The sequence below is a fragment of the Nyctereutes procyonoides genome, unplaced genomic scaffold (assembly GCF_905146905.1).
Source record: "Nyctereutes procyonoides isolate TBG_1078 unplaced genomic scaffold, NYPRO_anot_genome, whole genome shotgun sequence".
Lineage (NCBI taxonomy): Eukaryota > Metazoa > Chordata > Mammalia > Carnivora > Canidae > Nyctereutes > Nyctereutes procyonoides.
The window spans coordinates 68,204,327-68,221,737 of NW_026575049.1; the positions used below are offsets into that span (position 1 = coordinate 68,204,327).

At 44.8% G+C, this 17,411-nt stretch overlaps 1 protein-coding gene and 1 long non-coding RNA gene across 8 annotated transcripts in view; one reads left to right on the forward strand and one right to left on the reverse strand.

Moving 5' to 3' along the window:
* C1D (C1D nuclear receptor corepressor) overlaps nt 1-5,240 on the reverse strand; it is a 19,137-nt gene extending 13,897 nt beyond the window's left edge. Inside the window, exon 1 of the mRNA XM_055328210.1 lies at nt 5,153-5,240. The gene's annotated coding sequence lies outside the window, so the exon portion shown is untranslated. The remainder of the gene's footprint in view (nt 1-5,152) is intronic.
* Nucleotides 4,045-15,776, forward strand: LOC129511482 (uncharacterized). 7 transcript variants are annotated; one of them, XR_008664838.1, is made up of 3 exons: nt 4,045-4,248; nt 6,994-7,162; nt 9,169-15,776. It is a non-coding gene; the product is annotated as an uncharacterized LOC129511482 (long non-coding RNA). The 7 variants fall into 7 exon arrangements; XR_008664834.1 differs by having other exon boundaries at nt 4,191-4,261; XR_008664837.1 differs by lacking the exon at nt 4,045-4,248 and adding an exon at nt 5,015-5,028.
* The last annotated feature ends 1,635 nt before the right edge of the window (nt 15,777-17,411 follow it).

A 17,411-nucleotide genomic window follows, 5' to 3' on the forward strand; every position in this document is an offset into this window, starting at 1 on the left:
GTGGGAATCTGGCACTGTGTTTCAAAATTATGTATGTTCAAATTCTTTGACCCAGCAATTTTACTTCCCAAAGAGTACGTTTTCATACAAGATAATGTTCAAGGACATCTACGGAAACACTCTTTGAAGTACTGAAACTTGAAAGCAGAGAACAATCTGCATGCCCATTAACAGGAACTGGTTAAATAAATTATGATATAGTCACATTCAATAAAATACTCTGAGGCAGTGAAAAAGTATGAAGTAGAGAACAAATTCCTGAGATATATTAAGTGAACAAAAACTGAACAGCATATCTAATACAACCCATTTGTTTTTAAGAAAAAAAGGAGTATAGAGGCATACTTGGATATGCATGTAAATGTCTTAAAGGATATAAAAGTAGCTGCTAAGTATGGCTACTTCTGGGAAACCAAAAAGCAGGAAGATAAGGGAGCACATTTTATGTCATACTCTCAGAATCATGATTTTTAAACAATAGATACAATATAATAATTATATTTACATTTAATAATTTTTCCAATTATCTGAAACTTTGAATTTATTCCCAAATATGCCAGATAAAGTGTCATTTCCCCCAACTTAGCAGCTAAAATCAAACCTATATTATTTTTTTTTAAGATTTTATTTATTTATTCATCAGAGACACAGAGAGAGGCAGAGACACAGGCAAAGGGAGAAGCAGGTTCCTTGCAGGGAGTCTGATGCAGGACTCAATCCCAGGACCACAACCTGAGCTAAAGGCAGACACTCAACCACGGAGCCAGCCAGGTGCCCCTCAAACTTACATTCTTTAGCCCTATTATATTCATTCAAAACCATATGAATAGATTCCTTTTTCTACACATAAATTTTCTAGCCATTTTCTCCCTATTCTCATGGTACATACGCCTCTACAGTCTTGTTCTCTTAGAACTCCTAGAATTGTGAGGACTCCCAGTCACCACCATTTTTTGCCTACTTAACCCAGCTCGCTCATCACTCAGATCAAGTCATATCCACATGTTAGAGTCTCATGGCATCCTGGTTTCTCCTTATCATTGTTATAATTTTGTATTTCTGTGATTATCTGATGATTGTCCACCATCCACGCTAGACTGTAAGCCTGGTACAGGGCAAGTCTTTGCTCATTATTATATTCCAAGCATCATGGCAGCATGTCATAGATGCTACATAAGTATCCATTAAATAAACGAATCCTCAGTGCCCAGCATGTAGTAAGTGCTCAGTAAACATTATTCATTTACATGGCACTGTAGATTATGTGCTAGGAGGAATAGGGATAAATAAAAGAATTGTCAGGGAACAGAGCAAGGATCTGGTTGAGGATAACTAACATTAAATCGTGTCTTCTGTGAATTTCTTTAGTAGTGTTCTGTAGGCCTAGAGCAAGAATAGCTATCCAGAATGAGGGAATGGCTGAGCAAGGACTTGCAAAAGCATCCTTAAAACAACTGACTGGGAAGTATGGTCTTGAAGGGAAAGAGTAAGGCCTTTCCCCCTGGCTGGAGTACCCCATCCTCACACTGCACCCCTTGTATTCTGAGCCTGGTGAAACATCAATTCTTTAAACCAGCATCAAAAGGCTTTCATAGCTCCCAAACAAAAGTATCTCTTCTTTGCTCCCAAGGTTCTCCAGACTTATTATATATTCATCAGTCATACTCCTTCTAATGTATCTTGATAAATCCGATGGTGTCAAACCTCATTTTACTTGGTCCGTTTGTTCATTGCATTCGACAAAAATGATCACACTATTCAGCCCTGAATCCTACAACACTAGACTCTCAAAACTGTCCTTGTTTCTCACCAGTGATTCATTCATTCTGTCTCCTTTCCTGGTTCTTCATCTCCCCAAATCTATAAAGGCTAGATTGCCTAAGGACTCAGGTCTTGTACTACTTTTCTTTTCTGTACATTCACTTCTTTGGTGATTATCTCCAGTCTCCCTATTTTAAATACCATCTGCTCACTGACAACTCCCAAATGTTCTTTTCCAGCAATGAACTCCCTCGCCACAATGAACTCCAGGTTGAGTAACTCGACATCTCCACTTGGATGACTTACAGTCATCTCAAACCTAACATGTCACAACGGAACTTCTAATCTTCCCCCACAAACTGGCTCCTTAGTTTTTCACTCCTTAGTTCATGGCAATTCCATCCTTCTAGTTGCTCGAGCTCCAGATCCTGACAATTATTTCACTCTTACAATCCATTTTCAATCCATAAACAAATCTGTTAGCTTTACCGACAAAATACATCCAAAATTGAACTGCCTCTCACCGCACTCACTTCTTTTCACCCTATGAAGTCAGTATAATCTCACTGAATTATTACAACACCTTCCTATTTAGTCTCTTGGCTTTTGCCTACCACACTCTCCACCAATCTATTCTTAACATAGCAGCCAGAGTGATACTGTTAAAAGCTAAATCAGGTCCTGACACCCCTCTGCGCAGAGCATTCCACTGGTTACTTATCCTCTATGCTGTTCCTTCAAGGCAAGACTTACTTTGCATGACATTTGCATCTGCACATGACTAATGCAAGGTCTTCCCACATATTAGGTACATATAACTGTTTGCTACCTGTCCAAAACCAAAGAAAGCAAACTGGGGACAAACCTTGGGGAATCTTAATATGGATTAGAGTCTGTACTTAAAGATATTAGGAAGTCACCACATAGATCCAAAACAAAAATACACCATAATGTACATTCTGGGGCTACTTCCACTCCTATGCTAAGTAGAGTTACATATGATTATGAACTAAGCCAGAAAAAAAAATGCAATTTATAATTTTTTTGGAACTAGAGAGACATCTGCAGATGCTGCACCAGATTTCTATTACCATAATGACCTCTTTGTACTGCTTTATCTTAGAAAATAATGGTGAAAAGTACACACAACAGTCTATCAATAATGTTGTTCCTTTAGCAGACAGTCCGTGTCGATGCCACCTATAATTCTCCTTCAGACTTACAGTAAAATCCCTAAGATTGACTTTTTCCTTTTAAAGGTGTTGACCTCCAAAAAAGCCAAATTTATCCCAAAGTCCAATAACAGAAGATCTAAATCACAAAAGGTCGCTCAAAATTGAGATGAATAACTACATCAAATTACACAATGAATGTACTTCTATTATTAATGCTAGTGTTTACCTCAAAGCGTTTTCAAAATTAGTTATGAAGCAGCAAAACTACCTTCCAGAACCGGGGAATTTGCTTACTCCAACAGTCTCATCTCTAAAATAGTAACAGTATATAGGGCTATCGTAAAAGTGAAATGAACAATATTGGTAAACCTTTTAGAACAGTGCTTGGCTCGGTTACCAGTCAGTACATTTGCAGGTAGCAACAGTTTACTAATTTACTAGAGTGAAAAGGATCAAATATCCTGATCCAATGTAGACCATTCAAAACCATATTGTGGGGATCCCTGGGTGGCTCAGCAGCTGGGCGCCTGCCTTTGGCCCAGGGCGTGACCCCAGGGTCCCGAGATCCAGCCCCACGTCGGGCTCCCTGCATGGAGCCTGCTTCTCCCTCTGCCTGTGTCTCTGCCTCTCTCTCTCTCTGTCTCATGAATGAATGAATGAATGAATGAACCCATATTGAAAAAAAAAACATATGGAAGGGCCAACTGCTTGGAATCGGTGGCTGAGACAACTGTAAGGAACCGCTTGAGAGCGTCCTCCGAGTGGGACGCAGACAGCGCTGGCACCTGAAGGCCGCTACAGCATCCCGCGGCACCTTGGAGGAGCCCCGCGATGGAGCCCCGAGATGCAGCCCCGGGATGGGCGCCCCGGGATGCAGCCGCGCCCGCACGCCCGTTATTCCACCTTTCAACCAAACAGCAGCCGCAAGCGGCTTCCTGAGTCTCAGCAGGAGACTGCCTGCCCGACTCCTGGGACCCAGCGTCGTCAGGACACAGGGACTCCCGGCCGGGGACAGGATCAGGCCGCCCAGAGCTCGCTGGCGGGGCAGACACCTGCGTCCCGCAGACACGGGATCGCGGCCAACAGAGGCGCGTTCAAGGCACCTGAACCTCGGCCGAGGCACCTCGACCTCCGGGGGCGTGAAAATACATCAACCAGGTGACCTCGTGGACGTCACGAGTGCGGCGTTCGCTCTGCCACGGGGGCCCTGACAGCTGTGACGTCACCTCAGGGCTCCTCCCCCTGCCGAGGTGCCAGAGGAGCTGAACAGGGAGAAACACAGACAAGCCACCTGCAGGCTGGATGGAGAGAGGTGAGGGGCCCAGGTGAGCCGGAGGGGCGCGCCGGTGAGGGGCCCAGAGCCGGGGGGGGGGCCTCGGTGAGGGCCCAGGTGAGCCGGGGGGGGGGCGCTCCGGTGAGGGGCCCAGGTGAGCCGCGGGGGGCGCGCCGGTGAGGGACCCGGGGCCCAGGTGAGCCGCGGGGGGGGGCGCTCCGGTGAGGGGCCCAGGTGAGCCGCGGGGGGCGCGCCGGTGAGGGACCCAGGGCCCAGGTGAGCCGCGGGGGGGGGGGGCGCTCCGGTGAGGGGCCCAGGTGAGCCGCGGGGGGCGCGCCGGTGAGGGACCCGGGGCCCAGGTGAGCCGCGGGGGGGGGCGCTCCGGTGAGGGGCCCAGGTGAGCGGGGGGGGCGCTCCGGTGAGGGGCCCAGGTGAGCCGCGGGGGCGGGCCGGTGAGGGGCCCAGGTGGGCTCGGGGGGCGCTCCGGTGAGGGACCCAGGGCCCAGGTGAGGCCGGGGGGGGGCGCGCCGGTGAGGGGCGCAGGTGAGCCGGGGGGGGCGCGCCGGTGAGGGACCCGGGGCCCAGGTGAGGCCGGGGGGGGGGGCGCGCCGGTGAGGGGCGCAGGTGAGCCGGGGGGGGGCGCGCCGGTGAGGGACCCGGGGCCCAGGTGAGGCCGGGCGGGGGGCGCGCCGGTGAGGGGCGCAGGTGAGCCGGGGGGGGGCGCTCCGGTGAGGGACCCGGGGCCCAGGTGAGGCCGGGGGGGGCGCGCCGGTGAGGGGCGCAGGTGAGCCGGGGGGAGCGCGCCGGTGAGGGGCCCAGGTGAGCGGGGGGGGGGTGGCGCTCCTGTCGGCCAGCCGGGTGTGAAAACCGCGGGGGCTCCCAGAGGGGGCGAACTGTGCAGAAACACGAGAGAAACTCCCGCCCCAGCTCCGAACGGCCGTACCTCGCGGGCCTCGGGCGCCGGCCTCCGGGAAGAGCAGTCGGGCGGCGGTGACGTCAAAGAGGCGCCGGCGGCGCGGGCGGCGGGGCGATGCGGGCGGCGCCGCGTGGTGACGTCAGGCGGCTGGCCCCGCCCCGCGTCGGCTCCGGGGCGCCCCTGCGGGAGGCGGGCGGGGGCTGCGGGCGCGGGTGCGGCGGGCGGGCCCGGGCGGGAAGCCGCGTCCGCCGCCAGGCCCCGTTCGCACGCGGTTTTCCCCCGCGGCCTCCGCCTGCACCGCGTCGGGGCCGGGTCTCCCTGGGCCGCGGCCCGTCTCCCGGGGCCGGGAGGGCTCGCGGCTCCGCGCCGACTCCCGCTCGGCCGCACGGCGAGGCGAGGACCCCGAGACGAGGCCGAGCGCGGCAGGGCGCCCTCGGTCCTTCCTTACGGTGTCCGTGCGCGAAAAATGGGGCGTCGACACGCGCAGTGGGGCTGCGGCAGGAAGCGCGGCTCGCCGGCAGCGACCTGCTGTCGTCCCCTCTCGGCGCCTTCGCCTGCCTCGGCCTCGGCGTCGGCACCGGGGTCAGCAGGGGTCAGCAGGTGTCACCCGGGGTCAGCAGGGGTCACCCGGGGTCAGCAGGTGTCACCCAAGGTCAGCAGGGGTCACCCAGGGTCAGCAGGTGTCACCCGGGGTCAGCAGGGGTCACCCGGGGTCAGCAGGTGTCACTCAGGGTCAGCAGGTGTCACTCAGGGTCAGCAGGTGTCACCCGGGGTCAGCAGGTGTCACCCGGGGTCAGCCGCGGTCTGCAAGCACCTGCTTTCTTGTGATGAATTCGTAGGCCGGCAGGTGCCCACCGCCCTTCAGGCCACGTCATCTCCTCGCCCAGGCATTTTGCCATTTTGTGGCACCACCAGAAGGGCCAGCGCAGCCCAGGAGGGAATTTGAGAGACCGTATTTACATAGCTTTCATTACAATATATTGTCATAAGGGCGCCCGGGTGGCTCGGGTGGCTCGGGTGGCTCAGGGGGTTAAGCGTCTGCCTTGGGCTCAGGTCATGGTCCCACGGTTATGGGATCAAGCCCCGTATGGTCATGGGCTCGAGCCCCGCCTTGGGCTCCCTGCTCAGCGAGGGAACCTGCTTCTCCCTCTCCCTCTGCTACTCCTCGCGCTTCTGCTCTCTTGCTCTCTGTCAATTAAATAAATAAAATCTTTTTTTTTAATTTAAAAATATTATAATTGTGCTAATGCTGCTAATCTCCTAGTGTGCCTAGTTTACAGATTGAACTGTTTTTTTTTTTCTTTTTAAAGATTCTATTTATTTATTCATGAGAGACGCAGAGAGAGGCAGAGACACAGGCAGAGGGAGGAGCAGGCTGGATCCCCGACCCGGGGATCACGACCTGAGCCAAAGGGAGACGCTCAACCACTGAGCCACCCAGGCGTCCCCAGATTAAACTTTATCTTAGATGCGTATGAATAGGAGAAAACAGTACATCCTGCATATGTAGTATGTATGACATATGCAGTGTCAGGCATGGGGCCGGGTGTTGGGCCTCCGACCATATTCTCTAAGGACAAGGGGGGGGGCTACTGTAAACAACGAAGAGCATCATTTTTGCGTTTGTGACTTGTGGTATTTGATGTGCATATATGAAACCATTGTACCGTATGCCTTAAGTGCATACAGTATTGCAGGTCAACTCCATCTCAGTAAAACTGGTGGGGGTGGGGGAATGGGGAGGAGAAGAAAAAAGGAAACTCATCCAAAACCTCTGGTCACAAAAGGGGAAAAAATGCCTCCTGAGAGCATTTGAAAACCACTGCTTTGTGCTACATCACAGTTTCTGTTACGCTATTTCACATCAGAGACTGAATTCACCTCCGTGCTAGTTGAATCCTCCAGCTCGTGGCTGCACTGAAAGAGACTCAATATTTAACAGTAGAGCTGGCCTTGGAACTGGAAGCAAAGGCGCTGACCACATTCCCAGGGCAGAGCAATTCCTTCCCATTTGATTACTTCACAGCACAAACGATGGTGAGTGATGCAAAACTAGCTGTTCAGGACAAACTAGCTATGCGACCTTAGGCCGGGTATTTAACCTCTCTGATCCTTCCTATTCTCCTTGGCAAAATAAAGCTAATAATAACTGTGAGACAAATGAGGCACCATAAGTGCTTTCTATAGTGCCCAACACATAAGCATTTAATAAACATTAACTATTCATTACAGGAATTACCACTATGCAGTATTATCACTAAAAAAATAAAAGGAAATTAGAAAATTCTAATGTTGACAGAAATAGAAAATTCTGATGTTGAATTTAGGAAACTTCTTAGGTCTTAGTATTCAAATTATGTATAACAAAATCAGGCTCCCAATTAATAATTAAATAAATTTTTTTTTCTATCTTCTGGATAATAACAAAAGAGTCACCATTTTTACAGCCATCATAATAATAATAAACTCAGGTGAGATGCATCAGTAGATGCAAAAACTGTTAGGTGAAAGTTTGATGGAGAGCAGGACATCTATACCACCTTAAAACACCTCATCACAGGTTATTTTTTAATTATGAAAGTAAAAATGATTTTACAATGGCTAAATCTGGTAGATATAAAACCAAGTGTTCTATTTTAGCATCACTAATGGGACAAACTGACATCACATGCCTTCTTTCATGATGCTCTAAGACCACACTATCATTTAATGTATTATACCTGCCGAAAGGGTATTATCTTAAATCTGATCCTCAGGAAATACCACACACACCCAAAGTGAGGGACAGTCTTAAAAAAAGAAAAAAGAAAAAAAAAAAAAAAGCTCTATTTCAGAAATGTTTATGTCATGAAAGAAAAAATCTATTAAAAAATCTATTAAATCTATGTTAAGTTTTTTGTATTTGATAATTGCACTATGATTATGTTAGAGAATGTTGTCACTCCCAGGATATGCATGCTAAAATATTTAGATTAGGGGTAAAGGGCCACGTTGTCTGCAATTTACTCTCAACGAGTTCTGAAAAAATAGTAATAGTAATAATAATAGTAATTACATGTGAAGAGAGATACCAGATGTGGCAAAGTGTTTGGTTTATTTTTTTTAAAGATTTATCCATTTGAGGGATCCCTGGGTGGCGCAGCGGTTTGGCGCCTGCCTTTGGCCCAGGGCGCGATCCTGGAGACCCGGGATCGAATCCCACGTCGGGCTCCCGGTGCATGGAGCCTGCTTCTCCCTCTGCCTATGTCTCTGCCTCTCTCTGTGTGTGTGACTATCATAAAAAAAAAAAAAAAAAAAAGATTTATCCATTTGAGAGAGAGAGAGAGTCGGGGGTGGGGGGGAGTTAGAGAGAGAGAATCTTCAAGCTGACTCCCCGCTGAGCATGGAGCCCAACGTGGGACTTGATCTCAAGATCCATGAGATTGTGACCTGAGCAAAAACCAAGAGTCGAACACTTAACCAACTGAGCCACCCAGGCGCCCCAAGTGTTTGGTTTATAATCGGTGAATCTAGGTGAACAATATGAGACAGTTCATTGTATTATTCTTGCAACATGTCTATAAATTTAGAAAAGAAAAAGAGAGAAGGAGGGAGAAGCAAGGGAGGGAGATACAAAAGCATGATGGATGGGAGACCAGAGAGGAAGAGCCTTCTCTGAAATGCAGCCCTTTCGCTTTGTGGGTGTTTACAAGACTCGTGTCTTGTTTGTGACCTTTAAGGACCCGGGATGAAAAAACCACCACAGGTTATGGTCTATACGTATGAAATATTACTGTGCAGAATATCGCCCAGTGCCATCCCCATCGCCTCCCTCAATTTTGAAAAGTAAAGTGCAGGCCATACTAATGTTAACATTCCAGTAGCAAGCTTTGTTTCTTTGTTTCGTAAATCATGATTTCAAAAACAACAACCGTGAACTGGTCCGCATCAGCGTTTGGAAGTTTGTTCTTGTTCATTAATCAATGGGATTAATTGATTATCTCATTGACTAGCTTAGTCATTGAGCCGAAAAGTGGCTAAATCACTCTCTCTCTACTTCTCAGGCTGGATATTGAGAATAAACAAGCAAGTGAGGCAGCTTTACCACTCAGCTTCCTGAGAACTCCACTCCATCCTCCAACCTTGCAGGAGAGGGACTGATGGAGAGTAAGCTGTGCTCGGACAGGTAAGTACAGAGGGATGGAAGTGCCCGCATGTATGCCCAGCCCCACTTGGGGCTGACTTGCTAGTTCAGAAGACAATCTGCAATCTAACTCTGCCTGATTTGACTCCTGCTCTAAGAAACAGAAAAATTACAAGAATTTAGGAGCAAATTAGGCTAGTTCAGGGGAAGTCATTAGTGTTTTCATGACACCCTGAGGAACAATGCCCAGATGGTAAAAATATTCTATCTTGAAACCAAGGGTAGGAGAGTCTAGGTGATGAGCAATTGATGCCATCACTATCTCTACTGCTTGTCTAACCCAAGTAAATAAGCCACTTCCTCTTCTATTTTTTTGTGCTTTCTTTCTTTCTTCCTTCCTTTTTTTTTTTTTTTTTTTTTTTTTTGGTCGTTATTGCTGTTGTTTTGTTTACTGAGTGTTGTGAGTACTTGATTCATTTGAAACATCGGTGGGGTGGGAAAATTTAAGCTAGGTTGTCAGCTCATAAGTCATGCTAAGTACACAAAAAAGTTACATTTTTTTTTTCCCGTATTGTCCTAGTCCTCTCATAACAAAATGCCACAGACTGGGTGCCTTATAAACAATGGACAACTACTTCCCACAATTATGGAATCTGGAAGTCTGAGATCAGGGTGTCAGTAAGGTTGGGTGAAGCTGTCAACTTCTTGTCTTCTCACTTGGGGAAGGCAGAAGGGAGTTTTCTCAGACCTTGTTTAAAAGTCCTAATCCCATCATAAGGACTCCTCCTTCATGACCTCATCACCTCCCAAAGGCCCCAGCTTCTAGCACCATCACCTTGGGCATTAGGATTTCAGCATATGATCGGGGAAGACACAAAAATTCAGACCATAACACTCATCTTCACCTCACTCTGCTTTATTATCCTAAATTATTTACATCACAAAATGGAGTAAAGACAGGATTTTTTAAACCTCCCTAGAATTATCCATTTGGAAAAAAAGTAGCTGTGATAATTCAGTGCTTATTTAAGAAATTGATTCCTGTCATACCTCTTAAAAATACCCTGAAACCTTGCCACATAATAACATCCTTCAAAAAAAGTCAATGTTTATAGGTATGATGAAAATAAATACATTTATTACTCAGAATGAATCCATTCTCTGAATTGCATGTAGCCCTCTGCCTCCTGCCATTCCCACATGAAGAATAACCTGAATTTTCCGGAATGACGATCAAGGATATAAAAGGAAAGGGCATTCTTAGGTGGTCCAAGACTGAGAAATCAGTCCTCATCAGTGATGTGGGCATGTGTGATTCAGTTAAGTGCTAACTGGGTCTATAAAACCTGTAAATCATGATTTCCACCCTACTGATTGCTTTTGCTAAACCTTATGACAGAAGTTAGGTGCTGTATTTTGCAATTTCAGGCTTTGAAATGTTTCTGTATGTATTCCTTACAAACCCAGGCTGTACTGAATTTCCAACATTGTGACATAGGCCCCTGTTACGAGACGGCTAAATCCTTGAAAGAAGCTGGTAGTTGATCAATACATTTGCAGCCGTCTCTGTCTCTGTGCCTTTTTCCAGGTGACTTTGCTATTCCTCCCATCAGGATGTGGGATATATTTTCTCACCCTTTGATCAGAAGTTTGGCCACTTGCTTTGTTTTGGCCAATGGAGCAATAGTGGATGTGATGCAAGAGGAAGCATGAAAACCTGGGCTTGCTTTGTGCTTCTACCATCACAATGAGGAGGATAGACCCAGCTAGTCCATTAGCCCAGGAGGAAAGTGAGAGTCATGTGGAGCAGAACCCAGTCATCCCACTAAGCCCAGCCAAACCAGCTGCCTCATAGCCCGTGCCCAGACACGTAAGTGAGTTCAGGTCAAGATCAGGAGGTAGGCGAACTTAGCTGAATTCTTCAGACAGCAAAGACATAAATGCGTAGAGCTATCTGCCATATAGTACACTAGCTAACTGCCACAGTTCAGTAAAAATATATAAAGGGGAAGAGGAGTGAGTTTGGCTTCTTGGAAAGTGTTCATTTTCCTGGATATGACGAGTTATTTATTGAACCAAAAAAATGTAAAGGTTAAAAAAAAAAACTGTATTAAGTACCTTACCCCTGATATGTAAGCTACATATTCAGTGAGGTTTATTTCATGATATTATACAGGTGATAGTGGTGAAATATAATACTGCTGAAATAAATGAAAACTTTAGGGCAGCCCCGGTGGCTCAGCAGTTTAGCACCGCCTTTGGCCCAGGGCATGATCCTGGAGTCCCGGGATCGAGTCCCACGTCGGGCTCCCTGCATAAGGCCTGATTCTCCCTCTGCCTGTGTCTCTGCCTCTCTCTCTCGCTCGCTCGCTCTGTATCTCTCATGAGTAAATAAAATAAAATCTTAAAAAAAAAAGAAAGAAACTTTACTTTTTTTATCATAACACTGCATATCTGTTTGAAGGTATACATTTGTGTATCAAGAGGCAGGCAGAGAGTGATTACCATCTGACAGTGCTTTACTGTCCAGGTATTCATCTGAAGGTTCTGTAATGCATCAAAACTATTTTTGTTTTATCAATTTGTTAATTTTTAGCTCAAAGAATGGATGTGCACATTGTACATAGTTCTGGTTATACAGACATCAAACTTATTCTTTTTATCTATAGATCCTAATAGCCTGTCTTATGTATTTTTTTTTATTTTTTTTTGTCTTATGTATTTTAAAGAAACCCATCTAGCCAACTAGTTATCTAAACATAGTAAGAGGAAAAGACTAGTTAAAATTAAATTTCCATACTTAAAGTAAAATTAGATAGTAAATTGTGTAAGAAATGTTTTGATTTGTACTCTGATTTGAAAATTGGAAGAAAGGGTATTATTAAACATTTATTTCATGATATATTAATAAAACGTTTGTTGTAACTGCAACATACTAATTCTTAGAATGAAGAAGAATCAAATATTAGTTGAGATTTTTGTTTAAAATACTTCCGACAGGGGCACCTAAGTGTCTCAGTTGCTTAAGCTTTCAACTCATGGTTTCAACCGAAGTCATGATCTCTGGGTTGTGAGATCAAATCCTGTGTCAGGCTCCACACTCAGTGGGGAGTCTGCTTCTCCTCTCCCTCTGCCCCTCCCACTGCTCAAGCGCACTCTCTCTCTCTCTCAAACAAATAAATAAATATTTAAAATAATTATTTAATATTTCTGACACAATTATTAGAAGATAAATGCAGTGTGGTCTCCTGAATTGGATCCTGGAACAGAAAAAATTGGTAAAAATTGGTGAAATATGTATAGAATCTGGAATTTAGTTAAAAGTAATGTTTAAGGGCTGCCTGGGTGGCTGAATGATTGAGCATCTGCCTTCGGCTCAGGTCATAATCCCGGGGTCCCGGGATCAAGTCCTGCATCGGGCTCCCTACATGGAGCCTGCCTCTCCCACCGCCTGTGTCTCTTCCTCTCTCTGTGTGTCTGTCGTGAATAAATAAATAAAATCTTAAAAAATAAATAAGTAAATAAATAAATATAATGTGTAAATATCAATTTCTTAGTTTTGACAAATGTGTAAGTTAAGAATTGCCGTTAGTGGAAACTGGTAAGAAATAGACAAGAACTCTACTATAGTTGTGGCTATTCTATAAATCTAACATATTACAAAATGAAAAGTTTATTTCAAAATTATTTGGGTGGCATGACATGACATTCTTTTCTCACTTTGACAACATAACCACAAAGATATTCATTTGTTCAGAAACATGTGAAGGCTGTACCAGTTTTCCCAAGGGCCTCACTTAGCGCCTTAAGACAAACTTTCTCTTTTAAAGCACCTATCCCAACGGAATCCTCGTAATTTTTCAACATCATAACTGTAGGAATACAGATAATATTAGGAAGGCAGAGAATCCCTTATCTCCACTTTTTCTACACTGAAAATACATAAAAAATTAGGGAAACAAAACAGCCACTGAGAATTGGCAGCCAATGAAGAAAGGAAAAGACCCCAACATGGGATACAGACTGTATTTAGAGATTTTCTTCCTTCCGTGGAGTATATCATAAGACGGTCAGAAGCATGTGACCTTAATGACTAAATCCTTCTCTCGCCAAGTCTGTGGCTTCACAGGAGGCAGGAATTTACATAGGCAAAAAGAAGTTACAACACAGGCCCATACCCAATTATGATGTGATTCCGCAAACATGCTTATGTTAATTTTTTTTCAGATTAAAACAAAAGATAAGATCATAGAAAATGCTAATTCTCACAGAATTCCAGAGTCCCTGAAAATGTGTCTTTGGAGCCCAACGTTCCCTCTCTGTGCTTCATTTCCCTCACCCGTAAAAGGAGACAGTCGTCGTATCTTCCTGGTGGTTGGTTGGTAGGATTAAATGAGATAATCTATGAAAAGAAGGTAAGCTTGCACCTGGTACTTGATTCTTCTGACTCCGCTTGTACCCAGCCAGTCTTCTGCGAAGGAGGAGGCAGCTGACTAAGCAGACTAAGGAATCATGCATAGAGCTAAGATCCGGCTTACTTTTGTTATTTTCTTCTCTAAAGGTTTGAAGGAGCTCCTGATAACATTTTTGCTTTGTCTTCACGTAGTGGGCAGCTCCTCCTCTCCTGTTCCACGCTATTCCTTTAGTTCCCGTGAGGAGGCTATGTTCTGTGCAGGTAAAAGTGGGCATTCGTTTCTGGCTCGATCCAATCATAACCATACTGTCAACTCTACAAGATGCTAATTACGAAATAAGAGACAATTGGTTGTGTTTTACGAGGCTGTTAGGACATGCCCAGTATGCCCAGTAAGTGAGCCAGGAGACTGAAACGCAAGTGCTTTGGGCTGTTCCTCCGTGTGTGTTATTGGCTCAATTAACCATACCTTAAAGGAGCGCTGCTGCTGCTTCCACAGTGGGTGTTTCATAATTTGTTTTGTTAGATGTTGCCCCGAGCAAGTCCTCTGAGGCTGAAGGAGTTCTAAAGCTCTATTTCCAAACACGTTCCATGATTCCTCTCACTCAGCCCCTTACAGGGAAGGGGATCTGGAAAAGATTTCACCGCAAGATTTCACCCTGAGAATCAAGGCCACTGAGAAGCAGGGACATTTTTAAAGGAACTCCATAACTGCCCTCATAACTGATTTGGACAGAACAGACACACTTGAGTAAACGCGGGGGCGGCTCACTTCTTTGCAAAGGAGTCCGTCTCTACTATTTAAGTCAACACTGATGTGAAGATATTTCCATTTTTCTTTGCTCTCTAGAGCATCGTCGGTTCAGATCTCACGGCTGAAGTTCACACTGGAGATTCTTTGCACTATTCCTTTGTTGTTGTTTTTTTTTTAATATAAAGCAACAGAAAAATCTAGTTCCAAGTCAATGTTTCCAATATCAGCTTCTTTCAGAGTTAATAGCTACATGATGAAATCAAAATATCATTTTTAAGGGACGTCTGGGTGGCTCGGTCAGTTGAGCATCCAACTCATGATTTCGACTGAGGTCATGATCTTAGGGTCATAGGATCAAGGCCCGAGCTGGGTTTTGTGTTTGCTGTAGAATCTGCTTGAAATCCCACTTGAGATTCCCTGACCCCACCCACATCATGCTCATGCTCATTCTCTCTCTGTCTCTCTCTCTCTCTCAAATAAATAAATAAATAAATAAATAAATAAATAAATAAATAAATAAATAAATTTTAATGGCATTTTTAAGGAGAAAGAAAAAGAATAGTGTAAAGTTCTTGTGACCTTAAATTATTGTATTCACTACGTAATAAATATTTGGATTTGAAACTTTTCCTCACCGGTCATGTATGGCGGTTGCTCTGTCTTAACCCTGACATCACACTCTCTACTCAGGTCCCTCACCTTCTTCAAGGGGCGGAAGGGGAGATTTTCAGTAGAAAAGACTCCCTGACTTTGCCCTACATTCTCTACCCCTCTAGAACGGGGCCATATGGGACGTATCAGGACTGAAAGCACGAGTTTGAAACAACAAAAATAAGCAGATGTTTCAGAAGCATAACCTAGAAGCCATGACCGTCCACACTACTGCTCGCTCCCCACCCCCAAGTCGTCATCCTCAGAGCTCCGTGAACTACGCAGAGAACCCACCGGCTACAGCAGACACCAGAACCGCACATATCGGCTCACATCAAGCCCTCACACAACCTTTAAGGGCCTTATTCTTGGCATTTCATTTATTGAGCACCGGCTGTACGCACAGTCTTCTGCTATAACCTCTATAAGGAAATGCTCTGCAAACTCCCTCTCTCCCCTGAGTTTCACAAAACACGATGATGTATCCATCTTGGTGCCGCCCTTGGATCTGGTCTTCATGGAACCCGCAGGAATATACCCTGTTTTTCTCGGTGGTTCTGCAGAGTTCCCATCTCTTAAAGCTTTAGTGTCCAAGTCCTGCGAGTGGTTGCTTGAAAGACCTAATCATTTCACTCTGACCTAAACTTAGCCGGTTATACACACAAACCTGTTGAACCAATGGCTGGATTAAAGAACCCCTTTAACAGAATATCGTGCTACATTTCAATGTACTTTTTTAAAAAGCTGTTTTCTTTTATTTGGGCTTAGGAGTCTATTATAAATAATAATAATTAATAATAAATAAGCTTGAGAAGAAAATTAACTAGACAGTTGACCACGGTATGATTATAAAAATATGCGGAGTTAGTATTTGTTTAGAGAAAAGGCATTCTCTATTTAGAAAAGAGAACAAACATCCCATTTGTTTCATTTGATTTTCTTTCCAAAGGTCTAACTAAAATTCTCTAGGGGACATAGTTTTGTTTGTTTGTTTTAGGGTGTTTTTCTTCTTGAAACAGAATAATAGGCAGCCCACACACTTAATATTCATGTATATAGTTTATTAGAAAGGAAGCTTTAAGCGTTGTCATCACGATTTTGTGAATTTGGAAAACCTAGCCGCATACAATTGAGACTCTATGATCTGTCCTTAGCCAAAATGTGGGATACTAAAGTGACTTCTTACCCCCGGCAACACCCTGAGTAAGCACTCAGTGCTCCACACCGCCCTCTCCTGGTGGATTTTCTGGAAAGCTCACATCTAGGCAGCTCAGAGTCCCAAATCCTAGACAATTAAATGCATCCTTTACCTAAGCAGCAGACAGACGCATGAAAACGTCTGTTCGCTTCTGACCCAAAATGAAAACGTAAAAGAATGGAAAAAGGAGAAAAAGAGAAGAAAACATTTGGAAATGCCTAGCTTTGGCGACTCAAATAGTATTAGAATCATTCTTCATCTCCCCATCTACCACTTAGTTCCTCAGTTCCCTTTTTCCTTCTTTCCTCTCATTCCTTTTTCAAGAAATAAATTCCAGATAGCTCATCACAATAGCAATGAAACTACGTGGGTAGGAAGAAGGAGCCCAAGTCTGACGTTGCTTTCTTTGTTTTTAACAAAATGAAAAGGAAAAAAAAATCCTAAACCCAAACCCTATAATTCAACCCAACTTGTCACTACCCTCTGATTAAAGCATTTTTTAAAATAACAGATAGGAAGTTGAGATATGCATTCAGATAAAGATGGTTAGCACAGATCAAAAGGAATTGTACATATGTCAGTTAGATTAAGTGACAGGATATGGGGAAGTGGTAGGTCCCATATCCAGTTACTTTACGCACGAGTACATTTGCTGAATGCAGGTACCCTAACAGGCCAGCCTCGCGTCGACAGAAACCAGGGACATTAATGGAAAGCAGTCTATAATGGTTAGAGTGTTTGTTCTTATATGGATCCAAGACCACATTTCTCCTAATTAGTAATATTATCGCAATTTTTTTTATAACTGTCTATCTTGCCCTGCCCAGATAGTAAATTATCTTTGACTCTTTCATCCGGCATTTCTGAGGGGGTCAGCATTATGTTAAAGTACTCTATATCCCACATAGTAAACTTAGCAATTAGATGTGGACAATTTCCCGGGCCAGTTAGAGAAATTTTAAAATCTTCCCCCCCACAAAAACAAATAAACAAAAACCATGTAAGGCATTTTGAGAGACAAAAGGGACAAATGATATAGAATAATGTCAATATCCGTGGAGCCCAGAAAAGAATACTTAGCTGGTTTTGAGGTGAAGAGGGTTTTGGGAAGAAGAAAGGATTAAAAGCAGGAATAGTTTACTTGCT